Source organism: Lactuca sativa, chromosome 6, assembly GCF_002870075.4.
Source record: "Lactuca sativa cultivar Salinas chromosome 6, Lsat_Salinas_v11, whole genome shotgun sequence".
NCBI lineage: Eukaryota > Viridiplantae > Streptophyta > Magnoliopsida > Asterales > Asteraceae > Lactuca > Lactuca sativa.
In genome coordinates, this window is record NC_056628.2 from 31,965,889 (window position 1) to 31,982,324 (window position 16,436).

Sequence of the window (16,436 nt, forward strand, 5' to 3'; positions counted from 1 at the left end):
TTTGTTTGAAAGTTATTAATCACATGTGATTGATATAATAACTATAATGTTTCAACTTGTATTCCCCCCATAAAAGCATTTAAAATCATTTAAAAGTTAGATTAAGGGGTATGAACTCACCTGTAGTGAGTGGTTTGAATGAACGAGTGGTATAGGATGTTAAGTGCCAAGTGAAGACTTGAGCACACACACGAATCCTATTTATCATATAATGATACATACAAACATCTAATTAGTGTTTTAAACAACTAATTATGCAAGTAAAGACACCCTAGGACATGGAAAACACTTTGATTCAAGTGCTAGAGGTACAAGGGTTGCATCTAAGGGTTGTAGGGCCTCACATAGGAGTTTACGGCCCAAATAGTAATCCCCCATGAGTTTACAGCCCATGGGTTTACGGATCAATGAGTTTACGGCCGTAAACTCATGGTATCTTCTACCATTTTGTGTGTTAAGGTCCTATGGTCTTCTTGGAAGTGTTCTATTCTTAGTTCCAAGGCTTAGGAAGGAGTTGTGGCAACATTGCACAACAAATTAGGGTTTACGGCCCATGGAGATTGCCTTGGTCGTAAACACATTTTGTTCTTGAGTTCTTGATGTTTTGAAGTCCTTAATTCAACATCTTAACTAATTAACATGTATAGGAGGTAGGAACTTACAATTTCAAGGCAAAAGGAGGGTGTTTTCGGCCCAAAACACCTAAGTGTTCTTGGTGTTCTTGAAGAAATGAAGAACACTTTGAAGATCTAACCACAAGAAGAGATTTCATGGATGATATCATGTGGTTATCAAGGATAAGTGGTCTATAAACACATAGATGGAAGGATTTACTTACATTTTTGAAGATTGGAAGCAAAAGTCTTATGATCCTTGATAGAGAATCCGATTTCTAGGCTTGAAATGGTGAAAAGAGATTGAAAATGACTAAGGGCCATATATATAGCATGGAGTTTACGACCTCCATGAGTTTACGGCCATAAACTCATGGTCCCTGGCCGTAAACTCCTCATTTGAGGGTTTATGGCTAGTTTGATAGGTTACAACTTCAATTGACACTTCCTTTCACTCATTCCTTCGGTATACTAAGCTCAGAATGCTCAATCAGACTTTAAACAATGCTAAAAGTTAGCGGAAACAAGTATGACTTTGATTGAAGTGAAGGGTTTGTACTGATGGGTTTTAGGCATAAGAACAATCCTATGTGCTCATACAAACCCTAATGCTTGGATCTAGGTTTCTCTATTGTACATGCAATGAATCCAAGACTAATAAACCCTAGATCTAACATATAATAAACTGAATTAGGGTTTAGAGAATTACCTTTGATTGTTATATAGCAATAACAATCAATTCCTTGCTTGAATTGGCTTCAAAAGCTTAGTGCCTCAAGTGTTGCACCTCTAATGGAGTCACAAACACCATATACAACTTGGATGAAGAGGAGAAGAAAGGAGGCTGCCCAAAAACGACTAGAAACCCTAGAGAATCAGTTGTCCACGTTTTTGGGGCCTAAGGGGTCCTTTATATACTTGTGTGGGCTGCTAGGGTTTCAGTCATAACCCTAATGGACAACTTAAACCCTAAGCAGCCCATGGAACCTTCTGGATAAGGCCATGGACGAAAATATGATGGGCTCCCATCATAATTTCGTTCACCCCTTGTTCCTTTAGCATTCCTTAGCCCAATAACTCAATTATCCAATAATTGCAGTCCAGTCCCCTAAATTTAATTAATCTCTTTTAGCCACAAAATTAATTCTTAATTAATTCTTGACTAATATTAATTAAACAATATGATTTCTCCTTTAATATATTATTCTCATAATATATTAATAAATCATATTTAATCCTTTCTCTCCTTAATTCATCCTACATATTGCTATGGTGAAGGCAACCCAAAAGGACCATGCTCATAATCGGGTCAAGTACATACCAAAATAGTTATGGACTTAGACATTAATCCAACAGTCTCCCACTTGGATAAGTCTAATAACTATTTTCCGTATGACTTCAGAACCTGATCAGCAATCGTAGCTTTCAAAAGCCGCTGTCAACTCTGATCTTATCAGATAGCGTGTCCTCTAGATAAGGGATTATATATTCCTCCATTCTCAAGATATCGTATAGACAAAAGACATGAAATTCAATCATTCTCTCCATACTGTTTCCTGACTTCCGATTTATGACGACAGACAACAGACTACAATTGAACACATCAACTTAATACCGGCTTGGCCAAGCGCTTAGGTGTCATCACTAAATCATCGAGAGGCCCACAGATATCGGTTTTATCCCACTTTGGGTAAAAGGAATGGATAAACTTTGACTCAAATGTTCGCTTGCATTTACTGATCGAATCACATACAACAATAAGTTTTATAACACCAAGTTACTGGTGCGTTTACTTATTATCAATGTGCAACCGACCAACAAATAACAACTCACACGTCTCGGTTTCAAGAATATACAATATTATCGTCTCACTAATCACTCGTGATAAAACCATGAAGTGATCCAAGTGAGCGTGGGATTAATCCAATACTCTAATCTTATCAAAGCACTCATGAACTCTGCAGCAAACTTGTGCCATGTCTAAACACTTCAGACAATCTATAGACAGATTCATGACAGTCTTTATTCATACCTACTCCCAACGTATGACTGACTGTGGATGTTTGAATAACCTAGTTATTCTGGAAGTCAAAACATGCAAACTGAAACATAACAATAATACTTAATCCTATATGGCCCCAAACTCGTGAGAGTAAATAAAACACTTCTATTTAACCACCATATTGATTACTCATTATTATCGTTTACTGTTTCAGAAAATCAACTTATTACTCAAATTACAACAATAGCTATCCCATGCATAAAACATGCACACTATGTTTCCTATGGTCCATGCTTTGTGAAATAGATCAATTGAAAACTTTTCCAATGATTCTCATTTCACAATTCCTTAATCCCCATTGTTAGTGTAAGAACACAAGGTTCTTGCCACTACTAGAATATGCTAGATTCTAACATCACTACTAGAAAAAAGGCCTTTTACGACGCTCATTGCGCGTCGTAAAACGCTCAGACGACGCACAAATGCGTGTCAAGGAAGGCCCTGTCATAAAGAGAGACGACGCGCATTTACGACGTGCATTTATGACGCGCATTTACGACGCTCGGTTACGACACACAATGCGTATCAAGAAAGGCCCTGTCATAAAGGAAGACGATACGCATTCGCGTGTCGTAACCTTACGACGCGCGTGTATATGACACGCAATGCGTATCAAGAAAGCCTCTGTCAAGAAAGGCCATGTCATAAATGAAGATGACACACATTTTTGCGTATCATAATTATAAATGTTTTTAAAAAAAATATTCTTTATAGATTTACTAATTTTCAAATTAAATTTGTATTTAATGTTTCATAATAGAAAATAAAATATCATATACAAAAAATAGAATCCATTGCATAAATTTAATGTCATACAATTCTATTTCTTACAATATATAAATTTGCATCTAATCTACTATGTACATCAAATTCCAACTAAGTAAAGTTGCATCTTGCCTTTATATTCAAGTGGCTTCATATTCCTTTCTTCCATCAACTTTACCTGATGCACAAAATACATAGAAACAAAAAAAAACATTGTATAGGAAGGGGTAATCAGAATCCTTTGTATCTCCATTTCTTTCTTTAATAACTCAAGACTAAGTCTCAATTGTTTGTAAACCTAGATTGAATATAATGAAAAAATGAGAACCAAGTATTTGAGAAACTTTTTTGGGCAAAAAGAAGCAGAAAACCTTTATGGAACATTAAATGTGACTTACATCTAGCTCTTCAAGCACTTTTTGGCATTGTACTTTGTTTGAACCAGATGTTGCAGCAACAAAGTAAGCTAATCTTGGATAATTAAAATCACCCATATGCTGCAGAATATAAACAATTCAACCAAAAATGAAAACAAAGAAAGAAAAAAGTTAATTCAAACATTAAAGCAAATATTTAAAAGTAATAATAACAATAATATAAATATTAAAAAAAACTTATAACATTTCAAAATGGTTACCCTTGTATGGCCACTATATTCTAAATTGTCATCCACAATCCATTTCCCATTCATTAATCTGTAACAAAATTTAAAAAATAAAAATAAAAAAGTAGCTACCCATATTCACGATATTCTTACTTATTGAAATCGACAACAGTTCTTCTATAGAAACATCCTTCTTGTTCTCCTTTCATGTGTTATGTTGGAATTTAAATTCTAGATATTTTGTCACCAATCTTTCTATCATAACATAATCAATGTACTCATATTCTTGTAGCAATATTGAAATTTTAATTCTAGATATTCTGCAAAAACTCATTTTTGTCTCTCAGTACCCTGCAAAAAAAGGAATAAGTTATTCTGTCAAAAAGGAAAATCAAGAATTAAAGATACATTGAAGTGAAAGTCAATTAGTCAAACCTTTTGAAGTTTTTGCAAAACAGAATCTTCAAATGCCTCACCAACAACCTCTTCTTCATTTACATGTTGTTGACCATCAGAATACTTCACAGGCTCACAATTAGTTACTGTTGGTTGAATTCGTATAACCAATAAACAATTTGAACAAGTGCATACCAGTTCATAAGGGAGATTTTTTCTTATGTACTCATCTGAATCTTCCTCCCACTCCATAATATCCTACTCCTAAAGAAGAAATTATTTCAATGTAAACATTACTTACTTGCAGTTAGGATTTTGATGCAAATGCATTTTCAATTAACAACCATCATAATACTTATAATAATAACAAACAAAAATAATAAAGCAATAACTATCAAACCTTTTCATTCATTACTATTGCTGGAAAAATTGCAGACTACAGCAAAGATGAAAAGTGGTGAAACAAGTCTCCATCCCTGTTTCCAGATGATTATAATTCATTTATAAGAAGGAATAGAATGAAAACTCACTGGGGCTATTTCTAGAAGTCGAGATATAACATCAAAAGCTAAAGACATAACCCTTTCTCCCAAATTATCCCGCTTCTGTATAAAACACATATTAAATCATGCCACTACTATATTAAAGGCTAAAGATAAAGTTAGAAGTAGAGATATCAATAAAAAGTCAACCAACACTTTAATAAAGGCTATGATTTAAAATAACATTTTGATAAAGGTAGAAGTAAAAAATGTTGCTTGGTTGATAAACTGGAAAGGAAAAAATCATTAACGAAGGAATGTCATTCCATACCATATGAGACCCTTATTTTTTCATTCCATCTCTTCAAGGAATGACAGTTACCATTTTACCCTTAATCCACTTGGAAGCCAAACACGCAAGGGCTGGTTCGGATTCGGCGTCACGACGCTGCGATTTCGTTCCAGACCCGGTCAACAGTAGCTCCAGCAAGATCTTGAGTCATACCCTGAACTTGACTAGTAATTTTTTGGCGAGTAGAAGTCAACTCCTTAATACCAGCATGTAATTGCATAAGCTCAGCACACATAGCTTCTACTCCATGAAGCTGAAGGAAAAATCATATGAATTTTTTTATAATCATATATGTAAATGAATTTGATAATCAGGTTTGCGTAGCAATAAACAAATAGTCAATCGGATGAAATAGATCTGTGTTAATGAACATATTTGAACTCTATGTGACATTTATCGAACATAAATCCACTTTTTCTCAAATTTATTTAAGCCTTAATTTAACGATTTAAGGCTTTGTTTTGATTTTTTTTTTCTTAAAAATTCTTATCTCAATCTACAACTGTGAGACATAATCCTTCCATTGCGATTTAACTAAAATTCAATTAACTAAGTAAACCACATCCATTAATTAAACACAAAACAAATAGATCAGACCAACTGAAGCTGAAAATGGATAACACTAACGATATTAAATAGGGCTAGAATGTGAGAAATTAGAAGATCTGAACAACACAAAATGAAAGAAGGGATAAGAGATTACCAGTAGAAATGAGAAATTAGAAGATCCGAACAGAGAAATCTTTAAATTTGATCATTTATAACTAAAAAAAATTGAAATATCACAGGTGAAATTAGATGTAAAACACATACCTTGTGCTCCAATTCTGTAATGTAACGCATTTTCCTCTCTTTTGATCTTGCAGCAGATTGTCGATTTGCCAAAATCCTAAAACATATCACATAAAAAATATATTTGTTTATTCAAATATCAAAATAAATATTCAGATTTCTCCAATTATAATGTAAATATTAATGAATTGGAAAAAAGCTACATACCTTTTGGCTCGTTTGGGATCAGATAAAGCAATCTCTGCAAGTTTCTCATTAGCCATGATTTTCTTGAGCTCAGCCCCTGTAAACTCACCATTTCCAAACTCCAAACTAAACGTATTTGTATTTGAATTTGAGTCGATTGAATTATTTGGGGATAATTGACCAATATGCCCTCCAGGAGAAGGAGGAAGCTTAGGTGATTCATCAGCAAAGTTCATCCTCCCCATAAAACTATCCATTGACACACTTCTATAATGCCTTGTTGTTGTGCAAATCAGTAGCTGGTGGAAGCACTAATAAATCGGGAATCATGTCATCCTTCTCGACCTATAAAGATTATTATAACTAAAATCAGAAAAATAAAAAAGATAAATTAAATAGGGTACCATAATGTATATTAATGTTACCATATTATCTTTGCTTAATTCAGACACAACAGTTTCAACATCCAATTTCAGAGAATTGACACGAACATAGCGAGGTTTTTTAACATCTGCTACATAAATGATAAATCATTGATCTCGTTTAATAAATATGGTTGTGTAAATTATAAATAATAAAGTGTAATGTTATTGGTAGAACAAACCGGGAATCTTATATTGGGACATTAAATCTTCTATACGTTTTGCTCCCTTCTTTAATAAGATCTTTGCAAGAGCTGACTTTTCCTCAAAATAAGGTACTTTTCTGGATCTCCTGTTAGAGATGAATCCTATGAAGAAATGTTAAAATTATGTATATGATTAATTTAAAGAAAATATTATATGATGTGGCATCCTAGAAAGTGAAGATACATGTCCGAAAAGAATGTCATAGGTGATTATGTACATTAATTCCACTTGCCTCTGTTACAAAACGAATAACAGAAGCAATAAATTTCAAATAAATAGTAACGGGAGATTAAAAAAAATAATAACATTCGAATATATATGGTGAGTATGGAATGAAGATCAGGTATCAAATATGTTTTTTGAGGTATTACTTACCTTCCATTTGCTGTTTAATACATTAGCAATCTCCAATACATCCTTGATGATTGGAAGATCTGTGAATAGAGAAACAAGAGATGAAATCAATATGAAATTAGAAAAAATCATTAAACAAAGAAATTAGAAGAAAGAAATTAGAGAAGGATGCGATAGGAGGAGGATTCCCCAATTTGTAATCGTGTTTTAAACAAAGAAGCACAACCCATAAGATGAGTTGATGAGGAAGCATTTTTGTTATCGCTTTTTCTAATCAAATATGAAAAAAAAATATACTTACACAGTCTGGCATTTCATCGAGCACCTTGAGGGCACCTTGCATCTCCATAACTTCAAATCCCATAAAAACCCCAAATTTTGAAACCCATATGTCAGAAGAAATGGATAGACCTTCAATATTTGTGATACAAACATGAAGTATGACATGATTAGATGGAGCATGTAAGTTCTTCACACTTTCAAGCATAATTGTAACCCAATCGTCGGCTCAAGCATAATTGTAACCCAATCATAGTCACTCAACGCGAAAATATGCGCTTTTGGAACGGCGGAACTTTGTGGCGAAACCGATAGCAGCTTGGAACGAGATTCAAGTAAGCCAAATTCAAGATTCGTGAAATTTTAGGGCACACGAGGCTACATGTTGCCTGAATTTCAGTCTACCGGAGTTCCGACACATAAGTCCGACTTGTACGCTTTCAGAGTTGTACTTCTTGAGATATTGTCAGGCGAAGAAGGCAAGTGAGGAACGAAGGAAGGAGTGTTGATAACTAGGCAAGGCGGCAGTCGAATCTATGGAGGGGGAAGAAAGGATCGTAATTAGGGCAAGAAGGAAACAAAAGAGGAGGATAAAAATGAAGGCGGGTGTTCAAAATTTTAGGGATTTCATTTTCCCCCTATCTACTAAACGCGGTTTTCATTAAAATTATAAAGCGACACTCATAGAGGACGCCCATTTAAGATACAGCGCCCTCCGTGTTTTTAATTTTTTCTCGTATGACGCTAATTTAAGGGCACGCAATAATGCGTGACCTAAATCCTTAAATTTTTTGAAGAGATGACACTTTTTAACGTCACTCTCCATTGCGTAACATAAATCAATGAGTGTCGTTGTTTGCGCGTCGTAAAAGGCTATTTTTCTTGTAGTGCATTTTACGCAACGATCCTTTCGTAAAGTCACAGCACAAAAGTCACTAAGGCTTGGCTAATGAAAATACAAAGTACTTACTTAGAAATTGTTACAAGACAATTCCATAGACGTGAAGTCTCATATTCAAAGTACATTCCTTTGAAGATCCTTCTTTCATAAAAGTTTCTAATCTAGACATAGATTCTCAATATCCAACTCTCAATATGGAAACATTTCCACATTTGCCGTATGACAACTCATTCTTAATAGAATCTTATCTATTCATAATAATGTCGATATGGTCCATCCAATACCATACTTCCAACTACTTACAAACGAACAATCCTCAGCGAACTTTGGATCGTCCTTTGATAGTTGTTTAATTATTTTAGTCAAAACCGATCCTAGTCCTTTTTCCCTCTTAATGTGCTAGACATTTGGAAAATTTTAGAATGGTCAAATATTATAGCATTTGCAATCAATCCTATACCCGAAGCGTATGGGACACGATGCATAATGTCTTACATAAAGATATGATACTTTATCAATCTTCTGCCATAATATTTTATGTCTCACATTCTCACAATTCGAACTATGAAGAGGGATGTCGTAATCATAATCGAAATTTGAGAATACACTATGTATCCTTCGACTAAATTTATTAAAATTTCTTAATCTAAGCTTTAGATTTTGAAACGAAGTATAATATTCTCTCCCTTAATTATAGCAAAACAATTTTTCAACCCATGCAATACTTGCCATAATAATCATACAAGCATAACACTTATGCTCCCACTATCATGATGATTATTATCATATAAGCATAACACTTATGCTCCCACTAGCTTTGACATGTATTCAGAAAACAAATGAACTTTCAGAAAACAATGCCTATTGAATTTCTGAAATTCATATTTCTAATGCCAGATGCTTTGATAAGCCTTTATTTAAGCTTCTTAAACTTATACACCTTTGCCTTAGATAGCTCATATGTGTGCTTAAACAATTTAGAACTTATGTTACTAAGTTCCAAATGTTCAAACTAATTGCCAAATCTCACAATTCGAACTATGGAAAGGGATGCCGTAACCATAATCGAATTTGAGAATACAATTTTCGCAATTGCTATCTTCTTAAGATCTCTCTTAGTGAAAGCATTTCCTCACAGTCATTTTCATGAAGGATGGAATCTTATGACACTTAGATTTTATGGTGTATGATTTCCTATCCATGTGAATTTGCTAAAACCAAGGTTTGCGACAAACCCAAACTCATATGGACTGAACTCTCTTAATCTTGATTTCTTGCCTTATGGTAACACGAGTGCCCACCATGTCTTCCAAGTAGTTTAGCAACTTATCCTTACAAATCAATGTACTTTCAATTGATCAAGGTGCTTTGTCTTTATGCATTCAAATGAGAACTCATAGAACTCACATGCATAATTAACTCAATTGGAATGGCACAGAAACAAAACAATGTCAACATGATAGGTTGTAAACCTCAAGTCGTGTGCTAGTGAGGATCTATAAGGTTTATTCTTGATTTGTTCTTGAAACCTTTCAAGACCATTAAGACTCCCACTGACTCCTTGATATATAAGATTCTCTTGTCAAGAAACATTTCTTGACAAAGCAAATATTCAAGAGTTAGTGTAGTTCTTATCAAGACAAAACACTTCACATAATTGGTCCTAGTTGGTCTTTGTCTTATCCAAGACAGCACAACTTACCAATTTCAAATGTGCAAGAATAAGAAATTTTTTCCAAATTTCACATTTGATGAGTGTTATAAACCTACTTAAGACTTTTCACTCAATGTCACAATCTTGACTCTAAGACTTGATATTGGAACGAAGTATGATTGACTTCTTGATTTAACCATTTCTACAATTCTCGATTCCTCTTCTTAGACATGCAATTGCACTAAGACTCACTTAGAGGATCATTTGAGACATGGTTCTTAATCATTAAGACTTATCATAAAACACAATAAAAGGTACTCTCCCTTCTTCTTAGAATAGAGAAACTTTTATCTTTCTGCCTACTTGATTCTTCTTTATTCGTTCTACTATTCATTGAAACTCTTTCAATCAACTCAGAATTACACTTAATCTTGTAAGTATAATCATATTTACTAAACTTTAGTAAATCATGACGAATATCTTTGTCACTCTTGTGGTGGACTTGATCAATGCACAACCTAGTGTACTTGATCTCCTAGTCCTTCAATTGACACTTTGTCAAAGAATAAGTCTAAGTTTCCCAAATGTGAAAGTTTTTCATTCATCATACAATACACATTGCATGATTCCAAGTTTCTGTCCAATTGAAACTTGGGCGATGAGAAACTCTCCCTATTTGGTAAACTTTTGACATTTCCACAAATAACATAATTAAGAATCAAATCCATTGTTGCTAATAATAGAAACATTCGAACATCAATTTTTTTTTCATACATGCCATCGCAAGGATAAATAAATAAGATAAAATCAAAATTCATTTTATTGCGGAAAAAATTTGTCCTTACAATGCAATTCAATTGAAAAACTATGTTATTACATATTTCTTAACAATCTATTCTAACTCCAAGTAGTAGCTCAAGAATCCATTCTTCAAGTAATGCGATCGAAATCCATTTCTTCATGATTAGATTCAGCTCACTTCTTCCCTCAAGCTTCCTCTCTTTTCTTCGATCCTACAAAACATCAAAATGTAATCTTATCACATCATGTATTAAGAATCTAGAATAAGAACTCAAAAGAGTTAGATAATGGATTTTACCTAAAGTAGAGCCATATGTCTTGACTCTCCCATCTCTTAGATCTCTCAGGTAGTTAGGGCAGTTTCGTCTCCAATGCCCTTTCTCTTGGAAATAAAAGTAAATGGACTCCTTTGGCACAGCACATCGGACAATCACAGACTTAGTTCTTTTTGGACTTCCAATGTTGCCAGTGTCCATTGAAATTTGAGAGTTTGATTCACCAGACAAATTTGCTTGACCAGCATGCCAAATCATTGCTGATTCAGCAGTTATAAGCAAATAGGTGAGATCAATGAGGGTCACGTCGTGATCCATCATATAGTACTCTCTAACGAACTCACTGTATGATTCAGGAAGTGACTGAAGAACCCAGTCAACAGCCAACTCACTTGAAATCTCGACACCAAACATGCTTAACCTATCAATGTGTGACTTCATCTCTAAGACGTGTGCACACATAGGTTTCCCATCTTCGAGTTTATTTGCCAAAAGAACTTGAGTGAGCTTGAAATTTTCAAGCCTTTGAACTTGTGGGTCAGGGAGAACAATTGGAGGAGGTGGATGAAGTGAAGCATGACTCTCATTTCCTTGATCGTATCTCGGAACGTCATCTTCATTTGGAAAGCTTGTTCCAAAGGATTTGGGAAGACCATTGTAAGATTCAGACATCTACAAAACGGGAGAAAATTCAAGTTATGTTGATTAGAATTCTTGATGTAACACCCAAATGAAACATCAAGCTAGTATCCAACACAATACTCTACAACCTAGAAGAGGGATGCCGTAATCTAGTTGTAGAATATTTGAAGGTAGGTAAATGACGATTTACCAATTTCCACCATGAAAAACGAAAAGGAAGATTAAGTTTTAAATGAATTGAAACTCCTAGATCTTTTGAGATTCATTGAACTTTTCAATGGCATGTTTAATCTCGATTATGCCCTACTATTTGTGACTGGGATGCCGAGGATCACAAACAAGGTGTGAATAACCATACGAATCACGTGGTGCACCCAATGCTACAATCACCTAATCAATGTGCCAGTTAGCCACACACACTCCATTGATCTATGACAAACATCGAGTCACCCTTCGCTACTAATGTCATCCCCATATTAGTGTGCCGGTTAACCACACACGCTCCACTAACGTTTGACAAGGGTACGAAGTGTAATTCTACGGATTAGCATACAATTTCACATTTTTCCTAAAGTAACTATGATTTGGGAATTTGAAAAAGCATTTAGTTACTTTGTACTTCATTATACTTATAATGGAAGGTTTATGTCCTATCCTGCCCATTCAGCTAACGACCGTCCACTAGTCAAGAGTGCGGTGGGTAAGAGTGGATACCCATTCAATCGCCATTTTTTAGGCAATTTCCTTAAACACCCCTTATAGACCAGCTTCATGAATGAGGCCTACTAATGGTAAAACTGACTTTTTACTCATACATATATATAATATTAGACTTTTAATGTTATATATAGTATATGGTGTATTTTACACTTTTAAAATACTAGATGGTTTAACTTAGTCAATTATACTTTTAATTTAATTGAATGTAAAACAAAACTTTATGGGTTTATTAAATCATATTTAATTATACATTTTAATTAATTAATAAAACCATAAGGGTGTGATTTGAACTTTTCAAATTACTAGGGTTTTAGAATTTAACATTACAAAATTAAACTTTTAATCGAATTTTAAATTCCAAAACTTGAGGGAAAGTTTTGAAACATTTCAAAAACATTAGGGTTCCGAATTTAAATGTTTCAAAATTAAACTTTTTAATCAAAATTTAAATTCCAAAACTTGAGGGCAAGTTTTGAAACTTTTCAAAACACAAGGGATCAAATAACAAATAACATAAATTAAACAATTAATTTCATAATTATTTATATTTGACCTAATCTTATTTTAGTCATTAGATAATTACCAAATAACTTTAAATAATCCATATTTATCACATAAACAACCAATATTTAAAAGATTTGAAATTATCTATTGTTTTGGCAAGGATAATCATTTAATTAAGATAAAGTTTAGATTTTAACTTCATAAAACAATTTAAGCATCAAATCCAAGTCTAAACAGCAACTAAATCCCGAAATACCCTCTGTCTGGCGCACAAACTCGCCGAGTAGGGCCAACTCGCCGAGTCCAGATACTGACTCGCCAAGTTGTGTCGGGCAGAGGCAAAAAACTCTATTTTTAGCAAACAAAACAGTTAAGCATCACATACAATTGAAACCAATCAAGGCTCTGATACCACTGATGGGTTTTAGGCATAAGAACAATCCTATATGATCATACAAACCCTAATGCTTGGATATATGTTTCTCTATTGTACATGCAATGAATCCAAGACTAATAAACCCTAGATCTAACATATAATAAACTGAATTAGGGTTTAGAGAATTACCTTTGATTGTTATATAGAAATAACAATCAATTCCTTGCTTGAATTGGCTTCAAAAGCTTAGTGCCTCAAGTGTTGCACCTCTAATGGAGTCACAAACACCATATACAACTTGGATGAAGAGGAGAAGAAAGGAGGCTGCCCAAAAACGACTAGAAACCCTAGAGAATCAGTTGTCCACGTTTTTGGGGCCTAAGGGGTCCTTTATATACTTGTGTGGGCTGCTAGGGTTTCAGTCATAACTCTAATGGACAACTTAAACCCTAAGCAGCCCATGGAACCTTCTGGATAAGGCCATGGACGAAAATATGATGGGATCCCATCATAATTTCGTTCACCCCTTGTTCCTTTAGCATTCCTTAGCCCAATAACTCAATTATCCAATAATTGCAGTCCAGTCCCCTAAATTTAATTAATCTCTTTTAGCCACAAAATTAATTCTTAATTAATTCTTGACTAATATTAATTAAACAATATGATTTCTCCTTTAATATATTATTCTCATAATATGTTAATAAATCATATTTAAACCTTTCTCTCCTTAATTCATCCTACATATTGCTATGGTGAAGGCAACCCAAAAGGACCATGCTCATAATCGGGTCAAGTACATACCAAAATAGTTATGGACTTAGACACTAATCTAACATGTACAAGATAGAAATTTTGGGTTGTCACATCATTCCCCCGTTAGAGAGAATTTCGTCTCGAAATTAGAGTTTAAGCAATTAAGTAGTTACAAATAACTAAGCGAAAAGATGAGGATATTTCAATTTCACTTGATCCTCGTGCTCCCAAGTGAATTCAAGTCCTCTCTATGGCGTTCCAGCGAACCTTCACTATCGAGATACGGCTTTGCTTCGTTTGCTTGACCTCTCGGTCCATGATCTCTACAAGTTCTTTCACGAAGTTGAGGCTCTCGTTGATCTCGATCTCGTCGAGTGGGATTACAAGAGTCTCGTCGGATAGGCACTTTTTCAAGTTCGAGATGTGGAAAGTAGAATGTGCGTTACGAAGTTCGCGGGGTAGATTGAGTTTGTAAACTACATGGGCGATTCTAGCGAGAATATCGGAAGGCCCTATGTATCTTGGATTGAGCTTCCCATGCTTTCCGAAGCATATCAATCCCTTCTAGGGTGAGACTTTCAAAAGAACGCGGTCTCCCACCTGGAATTCCAAAGGTTTCCTTCGTTTGTCTGCGTAGCTTTTCTGTCGGTCTCTAGAGGCTTTCAATCGTTCACGAATCTGAACGATTTTCTCTGTCGTTTCCCGAATGATCTCCGGACCTATGAGAGTGCTGTCAGGAACTCGTCCTTTAGCTAACTGGGTGCCACCCACCTCATCCCAACACAGAGGGGATTTCCACTTCTGACCATAGAGGGCTTCGAATGGAGCAACCTTTATGCTCATGTGATAACTATTGTTGTAGGAAAACTCGAAAAGGGGAAAATGAGTATCCCATGCCTTCCCAAAGTCTATCACACAGGCTCGCAACATAGCTTCCAAGGTTTGGATGGTTCTCTCACTTTGTCCATCGGTCTGTGGATGGTAGGTTGTACTCATGTCCAGCCTCGTTCCTAGGGTACTTTGTAGCGACTGCCAGAACCTTGAAGTGAATCTATTATCTCTATCAGAGATAATGGATATGGGAACACCATGCAATCGTACTATCTCTCTAATGTATGTTCTTGTGAGCTTCTCCATCTTGTCATTCTCTTTGATGGGCAAGAAGTGTGCGGACTTGGTTAACCTGTCTACGATCACCCAAATTGTATCGAGACCACCCGTAGTCTTGGGTAACTTGGTTATGAAGTCCATTGTGATCCGCTCCCACTTCCATTTCGGTATCTCTAGTTGTTGAAGTAAACCAGAGGGTTTCTGGAATTCGACCTTGACATTGGTGCAAGTAAGACATTTACTTATGAAGGTAGAAATTTTTGCTTTCATGTTAGGCCACCAATATAACTTTTTAAGATCCAGATACATCTTATCTGAACCTGGGTGGATGGAATATAGAGTGTTGTGCGCTTCGGTCATGACCAAGTCTCTGAAGCCACCGTGTTTCGGTGTCCAGATCCGATCCATGAAATATAAGGCTCCGCCACCCTTGACTTCCAAGTTCTTATCCATCCCTCTCAGGGATTCACTCGCCAGATTTTCAGGTTTCAAAGCGTTGAGCTGAGCCTCCTTAATTAGTGTGGACAAGTGTGAATGGATAATCATAGTCAATGATTTGACTCTACGACCAGAGTATTCTTTCCGAATTAGGGCGTCAGCTACTACTACGTTGTCCTTGTTGGGATGATAACGAATTTCGCATTCGTAATCACTGAGTAGCTCGACCCACCGTTGTTGTCTCACGTTGAGCTCCTTCTGATCGAATATATGTTGTAGGCTTTTGTGGTCTGTAAAGATAGTGCTCTTCGTACCGTATAGGTAGTGTCTCCAGATCTTCAGAGCAAACACAACTGCTCCAAACTCAAGATCATGTGTGGTGTAGTTGACCTCGTGTGTCTTCAGCTATCTTGAGGCGTAGGCAATGACCTTACCTCGTTGCATTAGAACACAACCGAGCCCTTGATTGGATGCATCGCAGTAGACCACAAAGTCTTCTATTCCTTCTGGGAGGGATAGTATCATTGCGGTGCATAAGGCTCGTTTCAGTGTTTGGAACGCTTTCTCTTGTTTCTCTTCCCAGTCAAAGGCCACGCCCTTCTGGTCAAAATCGTAAGAGATTTCGCAATTCGAGAGAAGTTCTGAATGAATCTGCAATATTAGCCAGTGAGGCCTAGAAATTGACGGAATTCTATAGGCGTCTTCGGTGCTGACCAGTTCTCAATAACTTTAATTTTGGAAGCGTCT